Source organism: Neophocaena asiaeorientalis, unplaced genomic scaffold, assembly GCF_003031525.2.
Source record: "Neophocaena asiaeorientalis asiaeorientalis breed wild unplaced genomic scaffold, Neophocaena_asiaeorientalis_V1.1 scaffold14, whole genome shotgun sequence".
In the NCBI taxonomy this organism is placed as follows: domain Eukaryota; kingdom Metazoa; phylum Chordata; class Mammalia; order Artiodactyla; family Phocoenidae; genus Neophocaena; species Neophocaena asiaeorientalis.
This window is the reverse complement of record NW_020175192.1, coordinates 6,300,254-6,310,714: the sequence shown is the minus strand read 5'-3', so window position 1 is coordinate 6,310,714 and position 10,461 is coordinate 6,300,254. Positions and strand designations below refer to the sequence as shown.

At 41.3% G+C, this 10,461-nt stretch overlaps 1 pseudogene; it reads left to right on the top strand.

The window, feature by feature from the left end:
- The first annotated feature begins 6,003 nt into the window (after positions 1 to 6,003).
- On the top strand, positions 6,004 to 8,206 carry LOC112413225 (exocyst complex component 3 pseudogene; annotated as a pseudogene).
- The last annotated feature ends 2,255 nt before the right edge of the window (positions 8,207 to 10,461 follow it).

Genomic DNA, 10,461 nt, shown 5'->3' with positions numbered 1-10,461 from the left:
AGGAGCCAGTTCACTTCCCTGTAAGCCTCATCTTTAAGTCATTTCATCTCGGTATTAGTCTGTTAACACAGAAGTTCAGCACATCCAGGAAGTATTTACTCCCAATTGGTGAGCCTTGTAAGCAATGCCTTCTTGTGTTATAGATATAGCATAGGTAGAAGGGGGGAAGAAAGAAAGTAATAAGCCAGATTTCTTATAAATGGTTTTACATAATGTTTATGATATCCTTGACATTTTCCTCAACATCCTTGCTGATTTGGTATCACTATCTCCATTTTACAAAGGAAGAAACTATGTCACAAATAGGGTTCCCACATAAAAGAAAGGATACCCAGTTAAATTTGAATTTCAGATAAACAACTTTTTTAGTATGAGTGTGTCCAAATTATCGCACTTAGCTAGTAAGTGATCAAATCGACATTTAAACCTAGTTAATTTGACTCCAGCACCTATAGACATTTGCCTCCAGGCAAAATAGAAGAAATGAAACAAAAACATTCTTCCACAGGAAATAAAATGTTGTATTAGTAAAGCTTTGGTTTTACTAATCAACTTAATATATGTGGAAAAAAGAGTAATTGTGAGGAAAGTTGTCAGAGACCAAGGAAATCCTCGTTTAAATTTTTTTAAAGCTTACCTAGATCATCTTCATCCTTCTTTTTTGTACAGATTGACTTTCTTTGTTTTTCCATATACATGGCAAAATATATTTTCCTGCAATTCTAAATTTATAGGTAGAGTTATAGGCACATCAAAGATTTAACCGGTCCATCTCTGCCTCCCAGATCCTGATTTCTATAAGGAGGCATGTAGTGGGCTCAGCTTTGGCCACTCCATCCCAGCTGTCAGTGGATGAGGAATAGGGTGCCTCTGAAGGGAGGACTTGTCCTCGGGGAAGGGAGGATGGTTCATGGTCTGGGAGGACGTGCCACCAAACATCTACTGCAAGGACAGTACCATTCCTCTGACCCGTTCCCCGAGCCATTTTATACAAAAGCATGTTTGGTAGAACCAAAATATTCCTAGGAAGGGATGGATTAGCCCTATGCACATTCAAAATCCACAAACCCACTGCTCTACATGTATTGTCTAATCTCAATTTAGCATGTGAACCTCCAGAGTCAAAGCTTAGCCCTCGGATGATCTCATTTCCAATGCAGCAGAGAAGTTTGAATGAGAAGTTCCTTTATCTGCCAGTATATTAGGTGAATGGGTACCAAAAATATGGCTAAAGAAAGATTGAGGTATATGCAACTATAGCCAGTATGTAAGCATTCATGTTGCCAGTCTTGAAAAATAAAACTGACAGAGGACCCCTCACGTGCCAGGTGATTCCGTGAACCAAACCCTTTACATATAGATGGCAACATTTTAATACAAGTCATAACACTACATCCTTTGGTAATATGGCAGATACTTAATTCATAATGATTGTTCGATTCTTATCAATAGAAGAACTGATATGAAGACAAGAGAAAATGTGCAAGGAACTTAAGAATATGTGGCCCAGTGGTTTTTAAGATTTTTTAAGACTTTGACCTTTTTGAAATTGTATGGAAGCTACAGTCTACCTCGCCAGAGAAGAAGAATATATGCATGTATTACACAAAAGTCATTATATAGGTCAGAAGGAGGTCATGGACCACTCTACAGTTTCTCCATTGCCTTCCTAGATCCCTGATATAGGCCTTCAATAACCAGTGGAGTGATCACCAGAAAGAACACAGGGCAGGGGAGTCAGGAGACCGGAGTACTTGTTTCGGATACTTCATTAAACATTTGTGATCTCGGGCAAGTTCTTAAGTCTTTCTCAGCTACTTTCCCAGGTCATTTTACTTTTTTTTAAAAGCAGAAAGTTGAATTGGAAGATTCTGAACGTTACATCCATCTTCATTCATTTGCACCTATATTTATTCACGACTTGCCGTGTATCAGGCACGGTGCTAGATGCTGAGGATAGAGCAATCATGAAGACAAAGTTGCTTTCCCCATGGAGCATAGGCACTGTAAGGAGGAGGGAGAAGATAAATGAATAAATAAATGAACAAGATAATTACAGATTGTGTCAAATACTGTGAAGAAAGTAGACATATTGATGTGACAGAGAATTGTGGTGGTCAGGGACCACTGAAGGGTGGCAGCGTCCTGTGGATAAACCATTTCAGGAAAGAGAACTTGGCATGACCAAGAAAAGAAAGCAAGTCAGTGTGGTTAGAACACGGCACATAAGCCAGAGGGATGTAATCTCTTAATCAGGAGAAACAGATTACATTTTACTCTAAGTGCAATGTGAAGCTCTTTGATAATTTTAAAGAATGCAGTAGTGTGTTGTCCTTTATATTCTCAAAGATTACTCTGGCACTTATGGTTTCAACAGTATGACTAACTGAATTCAACTGGATTTTCTTCCTCCTACAAACACTTAGAAATGGTAGGTAAATTATAACAAAAGAATTTTTAAGTGTATAACACTACTGTACGGTACATTGAAAAATGTTTAAGATGGTAAATTTTATGTTTTTGACCACAATTTCAAAATTCGTGGTATACATATAAATCAGTACAAAGAAGTGAATTCGTAACCTTGTATGCATACCTGGAAATAGACGAAAACTAATTAATTAAAAATGAATGAGCTAATTGCTCAATGTAGCAAACTGAAGAAATATTAGTAAACTAACATAAATCTAAAGAGATTTTACATCACCTTTCACATTTCCCAACATAGTTGTCTGGAACAGGAAACCGGAACACAAATCCAGAGTCCGCTTTACTTAATATAGCTAAGCATTTGCTACTTTGAGAGATAGCAAAAATGCCCCCTTTTCAATGGATCTTTCACATAGCCTAGAGAGACACTGGAGCAACAATTAACAGAACTCAGGAGTGGGTTGACTAGGTTACCATGAAGAAGCTGGAGGGGAGTATGTGACACTCTCTTTAGGAAGTGCTGTTCAAAATGTGGTCCCCATCCCAGACCTGTTGAGTCGGAATCGGCATTTTAGCAAGATGCGTAAGTGATCCATACGTTCAAGTTTGAGAAGCAGGGCTTTCAAGGGGTATGTATGTGTCTTTGTATATATATGCAATATAGGTATATGTAACATGTATCTGTAATATACATTACACATCCACATAGACACATACATATGTATACATACATAAATACACACATGGTGGCTTCTGGTAAGTTAAAAGATCTGGAGGTTTGGTTTTAATGAAAACTACGCCCTCCAACCTTTAGCTATTCGGCATGTTCACTTCTGTTTAAGACCTACAGTACATTCCAAACATCTCTAGTTAGCTATAAAACCCTTAACCTGACTACCTTCAAACCATAAAGGAGTTAAGGGAGGTTGGAGTTCAGTCAAGTTGGTGTATATTTTCCTGGAGGAACTATGAATAACCGACAGCTCAAAGGCATGGGTTGTTTCTCCCAAGGCAAAGAAACAAAAAAGCCCACCCTCTAAAAACAACCCGCTTGGGTTCCTAGACTGGCATGCTTAGGGAGCAGGAGCGGAAGGAGGGCTGTGGGGATGGGCAGGAGAGAGGGAGGGAAAGCCCTCACACTAATTAGGTTTGAAAGAATAACAGGATGAGTCCAGCCACTGCCTGCTGAAAAGAAAGGAACTGGAGCAGCTGATGCTAAATTCAGACTAAACTAACCGCAAGTCCCCTGAGGACGTCACAAGGTAAACCTGATCGTCTCTGTCATTTACAGTCATTATCAGGCAGACTGCGTCTGTAATTTTACTGGGGCGCCAAGGAACAGATCCCTGAAGCTAGGGGGAAAAGGTCCCAGCCCTCCAAAGGTATTTGAAAAGGAAAACCCAGGCAGCCTCCGCGCTGCTATCTTCTGATTGTTGCCTCTGTCAAGGCAGGGAAGGGGGATGACTTCATACAAGGCAGGGCTGCTCAAGTCTGGTGAGTGGCTAGAGCCAGGCTTTTCTCCACCTTCGTTTTCTCTCTTCTCTAGCAACCTCAGTTAGCCTCCGGAGAGCCCAGCAAGCCTTATTTCTTTCTTTCCTGAGACAGGGGAGTGCTGACCAGCTTTTCCTCTTTCTCATCTTCAAGAAAATATCTTTGCAGCATTTCATCTTGTAAGAAAGTGGGGAAAGGCCAGCTGATGTACCAAGAAGGCAGCCAAGAAGGACCACTCGTCTCTGAAATGTATTACTCAGCTCCCATCCTTCCCAACACCATCCTTTCTCTTGCCTTCCTGACACAGACTTTTTAACTAGCTGTCTACATCACCACTTTACTTCCACAGCTCTGATTCACTCCTTAAGCCACCCCAACCTCTGTAAACCCCATGATTCTGCTAGAAAGACTCTTTCTAAGATCACCAATTCCATTTAAGTCACTCACTAGAGAATATTTAGTACTGGCCCAACTTGAAGGCTCGGCAGAATTCAGCACAGATGATCCCCGCTGCCCAACTCCGTTCTGAAACGTTGTCTTCCCTCGAGTTGCGTGATACAACAATCTTGTAATCGACCTTTTACTCTCCTGACTATGCATTCTCAACGTCCCCTTCAGCTCTCCTTTTATACAACATGATTAGGTATTAGTATCACTCAAAGCTCAATTACGGACTTTCTTCTTTTTTTACTCTCAGGGGTCACTGAGTGATCCGGATAATTAAACTGGAGAACATATACCTGAAATTAAAGGACAGGGGCTACTTACCCGTAGCCATTATTTCTATGCAAGAACGTGGGCCTGGTTTTGCTAGAATTTTTTATTTTTAAGAGAAAATGAGAATTCTGATTTCTATATAAAAATATGATGCTTTCTAATTTATGTTCCTGGTCATGAGAGCGTAGCTGTAGCAGACCAAGCCTCATTCCAACAAAAAAGTTTAAAACTGGTTAAAAAAATTTTTTAAATACCTGTTTGAAGTAATCATAGAGCAACACAGTCAGCAAGAACTTGAAAGTCTAAGACCCAAGAGAAAAGAAAGCCATTGAGGTGAGTTCACCATTCTGTGCTGTTTTTCCCTCAAGGCATTTGCCAATCAGTAAGTGGCACCGAACAAGAGATCAAGTTGCATTTCAAGGCTAAGGGCACAGAGCAGTTTCATGGGGGTAGGAGGGGAAAAAATTGGGGTTGAGTGTTACCAAGGCAGCTAGGAATTGAGAGAACTAAGTTTTAGAGAAAAGAGAATGGAAACACTGAGCATGACTCTGTGCTGCTTTTTTCGTTGAGGATATTATTTCTTACTAATGTTTGCAACATAAGAGGCTGAGAAGATGAAAGAAAAGGCCAGCTAAGAAGCTAGAAAGCTAAGCAGAGCTTTGACCCGTCTCAGAGTGCTTGGGAGGTGAAGTGGCATCTGAGGCCTGGCAAGGGTGATGGGCCCAGGTTAACAACCTTTGCTCTCAGTTGAGATTCTTGAAAGGTCTTCCTTTAGGATTACTTCAAACTAGAAGTAGACCAGTTCTCACAAAGCCTGAAACCAGCTTTAATGCCTCCCATCCCCTGATTGTATCAAGGGGACCAAGACCTACTGTAGCTAACCTATGAGTAAACAAATAAATAGATTCTAATCTGCTGGAAGTTAGCATTATTCAGAGTTTCTACACGTTTTATACACAGTATCCAGTACTCAGTCAAAATGGCTGGGTTCAGTCTCACCTCTGCCTTATTTGATGCTTTTCCCGAGCAAGCTACATTAGCCTCCAGACACACCAGCAAGCCTTGCTTCCTTCTAGTTCCTGAGATACAGCAATGTCGCTAGCCTCTTTTATTCCATTTTGCCTTCAAGAAATAAGTAAATAATTACCATGAATGATACTAGAGAGACTCAAATGACCAAATCAAGAGAAAAGAAATAGATAATGTAGACGACTCAAAGATGATCTAGATATAATACACAGGACATAGATTTTAAAGTAACTGTGATGAACACGTTCAAGAAATTGGATGACACTTCCAGTCAGGCGCCGGGTGGCAGTGCCAAGGGATATCGTTGCTCTCACGCGGGGAAGGGTGGCGGATTCCGCCTGCTTTTTAACCATGAAGGAGACAGACCAGGAGGATGTTGCAACAGAGATTCAAAAGGTGATGCTTCTGTGCCTGGACCAGCAGGGCAAGGTGGAGGGGAACCTCAGAACCTCAGAAGAGAGGCCTGGAGAAAGGCGTCCGTGGAGGTCACACTGCAGGTCGCTATCCAGTCATGGTTGGACAGGGTGCTGTATGGGGTGCCACATGGGCCGGAACCAGCTCCAAAATGCACTGGATGATGTCAGAGACATCCTGCGGTCCCTGGCCGACGTCAGCAAAGACTTGAGGTGGACATCCACACCATCCATCAAGAGCATCAAGTACGTCAAGGATGAAGGATGCCGTCGTACAGCACACCCAGCTCGCTGCAGCTGTGGAGAGCCTCAAGAACATCTTCTCGGTGTCCCAGATTGTGAGGAGTGGGGACCCTGGACCTCACTGAACAAGGGGCACTCCTTCAGGCCCGCTGGAACCTGATGGACCTGGAACAGGAGTGTGCTCCTGGCAAGAGCTGATGTCCGAGCACCACCGCATGGACATGACCCTCATCCACAGTGACTTTGGGAGCACACAGGGGCTCTCAGACGGGCTGGCCAAGCAGCTGGGGATGGTGCTGCAGAGGTCGCTGCTCACCATCCCCCAGGACCCCATTTTTCCGGTCTCTGTTGTCAGGATCATGGAAAGGGAAGAAAAATTGATTGGTGCATACTTGGCCAAAAAAAAATGCAAACTAGCTTTGTTCCTCTTGAGAGGTCCAAGAATTGGAAGGAGGAAATGTTTGTCATCTTGGACAGATCGTGAGTGCTAGAATTGAGGGCACAGAGGCAGAACCCCAGGGAGTCCAACAAGGTGTGGTTCATGTGCCACCTGGAAATCATATGGAAGCATGTCCTAGATGAACCCATTGTTGCCAAAAACCTGGTGGCTGCGTGCTTTTCTCCCCATTATGAGATTTTCAGAAACTCCTCAACCATCAAGCCCTGAGAACCTGGATGCAGATCTTGTGGGAAGATCTAGAAGCAAGTGAGATTATGAGCCTGTTTGACCCGGGTCTTAAACACCTACACAAGCGCAAAGATGACTGGGAATGTGGAGCTGGTCCCAGAAGTGGACATCAATGCCCTGGAGCTTTTACTTTCTTCAAATGTGGTGTCTGAGCTGTTCCATCTGTACATGGCAGCTCTCACTTCAAACATCATTGTCTGGCTGCAGAAAGCACTAGACACAGACACTAAAGACTGAATGAAAGAGACTGAGCCCAAAGCGGACCCAAGTGGGAACACTCCCTACCCCTGTCTTCCAGATGGTGCATCAAATTTTTTAAATCACTACTCAGATGAGTGAAGATTTGAAAACAAATTACCAGTTTGTGTCTTCAGCAAATGAATTCTTTCCTAAATAGACACAGAGTTGAGGCTCAGTTGTATATAGAACATCTGAAAAATTGGCAGCACCACACTGCTATGTTCAGGATATGATAGCAATCATCACAGCTGTCAGAGCTTTAAGGAACCCCTAATCAGTTTAAAAAGGAAGTATTTTTAAAATGAAGTGGAAGAGGGTGTGTCTCTGAGCCAACCAAACATGGATGGGATTTTAGACACCGTTGTTGCGAGGAGGCTGCAGCAGATACCAGGAAGAGGTCTTCCAGGATCTGGAGCAACATCTCGATGAGCTGATAACAAAGAAGTGGCTGTTAGGCTCAAATGCTGTAGACATCATCTGTGTCACTGCGGAAGAATATTTCAGTGATTTTGCAGAAACTAAAAATCCATACAAAAAGAGGGTGAGAGTGAGTGGTGGTGGGTACCTGCGGGCCATCACGCAGAATCACGTCTCATCCTGGAGCACTAAGGAGTACAAGGAGGTGCCGAGAAGACAGGGAGGCTGAGCTGCTCCACTTCCTATTCCAGAAGCTGGCCTCTGGATTCAGCAAACATGCAGGTGAGCACAGTAACCCTACTGTCGCCCTTGCAGAAGTTGTGCCTGGAAGTTTCAACTCTGGCCAGCAAATACCCAGACATCAAGGATGGCCACATTGGCACACTGCTGGCCACCCGAGGGGACGGCAGCCAGGACATGAAGCAGACCATCGTCAGGAATCTGGAGCAGGGTCCCATGGCAGGAAAATCCAAACTATGTGCCCATCTTCAAGGAAATCATAGTTCTGAGTCTGAACGTAGTGAAGCTTCTCAAGTAGCCCATCGGTTTCCAGCTTTTTGTACGTTATTCTGCACTCATCATCCCCACCCTCAGAAATGTATTAAAGCAAAAGTGACTCTTGATGGTTCTCCTCAGAAGTTTCAGGTCCTCGAGCCTGTCTCCTGTCATGCCGAGCGTGTTGTGACTTCCTGAAGAACAAGTGTCCTGCTGGCTGTGGTTCCTCAGGCTTTCACATTTCTGTTGTAAACATCCTTTGTGAGGCAGGACTCTGATGGGAAATGCCTCATGGTTGATTATCATGGTGGAAAAGGTGTGTGGAGAGGGAAGAGGCCCTGTCTTCATTCACTGTGGGTCTTCACTCAGAGACATGAAAACAAAAATTGGAGAAATTTACCAGAGAATGATGATCTATCAAAAAATTAGTTTAAAAGTACAAGAAGTAAAATTATAAATGTAATAGTTGGGTTTAACAGCTGTTTGAGTAGAGAAGAAGGTAAAATTAGTGAATTGGAAAACAGGTTAGTAGAAAAGAGTAAATCATGGAAAAAATGCACAAATGTGTATACGAGACACATTACACATGGTAATAAGGTCTAAAATGTACTTAAAGTTTCAGAAAAATAGGGGGGAGAGAAAGAGCTCACGAGATAGAGAAAAATATCTGGGGAAATACTAAGAATTATCCTAAACTGAAGACGTCAACACACACATTTAAGAGGAGTCTCTGTGAACCCCAAGCATGAAAAGTGAAAAAAACTCCTAAACACATCATAGTAAAAAACTTGCAAATTAAACTAAACTAGAAGATTTTAAAGGCATCCAGAGTTTTAAAAAAGATACATTATATATCCAACAAAGTTACAAAAGGATTGAAGGTTGACTTTTCTACAGAAACAATGGAGCAAGGGAATAACACGTTTAAAGGTCTAAACAAAGAAAACTAAAGACATCATTCTATACCCAGTGAAAATATCATTTATAAATAAATGCAAAATACAAAAATTACCAGACAAACAGAAAGTGAAAGAATTTATCACCTTCAAACTAATACTAAAAGAAATACTAAAAGGAATTCTTCAGACATAAAGAAAAGGTTCATAAAAGGAAGTACAGAATGCAATAAAGAATGAAGAGCAAAAAAAGGTAAATATATAGATAAATACAAATTAATATTGATTTTTTAACAATAGTAATATCATTTTGTGGGATTTAAAATAAACATGGGAGAGAAATAAATGGAATTTAAGATGCCTAACATTTGTACATTGCTGGAAATTGGTAGAAAACAGTGATGAAAATACTAATTCATAGTAACTTTATTAAGTGAAAGATGCACATTATAATCTCTTGGGTAAAGATTAAGAGACTAATACAAGGAATGCATAATGAACTATGAAAGAGCAAAATGGAAAAAAAAAAACCCTCGATTAATCAAAAAAGAGAAAAAAGTAAAAAAAAAGGCCAGTAACAATCAACTAACAAAATAGTGGCTACAGCAATTTACATTGTTTGTGATTTCAAACAAATTTGAGAATTGTTTGTTCTATTTCTGTGAAAAAATGCCACTTGAATTCTGATCGGAATTTCATCATATCTTTAGATGGTGGGGAGAGTTAACCAGTAATCAAAAACCTCCCAACAAAGAAAAGTCCAGGGCAAGATGGCTTCACTGGTGAATTCTACCAAACATTTAAAGAATAAGTAATGCCAGTCCTTATCAATTGCTTCCAAATAGAAGCTAGCAATGCCTCAGAGCACATTTCCTCTGCAGGGTGTATTTGTTCTGCAGGGAAAGGGCCCTCCCAGAACACCTATCAATCCTAACGACAGAAGCAAAAGTTCTAGTTGATTTTGGCTAGAAAGCAAATGAAATGTTTTCATGCATAACTTTGATCAACTCTGGCTAAAAGCAATGCTATGTAGGGGCCAAATGAAAGTATGACACGGGTGATGTAGGTGGATGCCAGTCAGTTCAAATATTTTTGAATTCCAAAACTCTCTCGCATTTGAGGAGTGACAGTTTGAAGGAATTAGGTAGGAAAAAGCACTCTTGGCGTGTATACTGGCATCCTTATGGAGGGCTTCCCTGGCAGAGACGGTAACATAGTGGCTTCACGAGTCAGATTGGATGCTCTCTGTGTGGGGGGAACATATACAGTTTATACTATAAAATTGTTTATTTGCTTCTATGGTTCTTATATAGCTCTCATATTTCTATGCCCTTTCTTTAACTTTTCTTAAAATGTGACTTAAGGTAATCTATTACAGAACCAATGAAATTATACTTCCTCT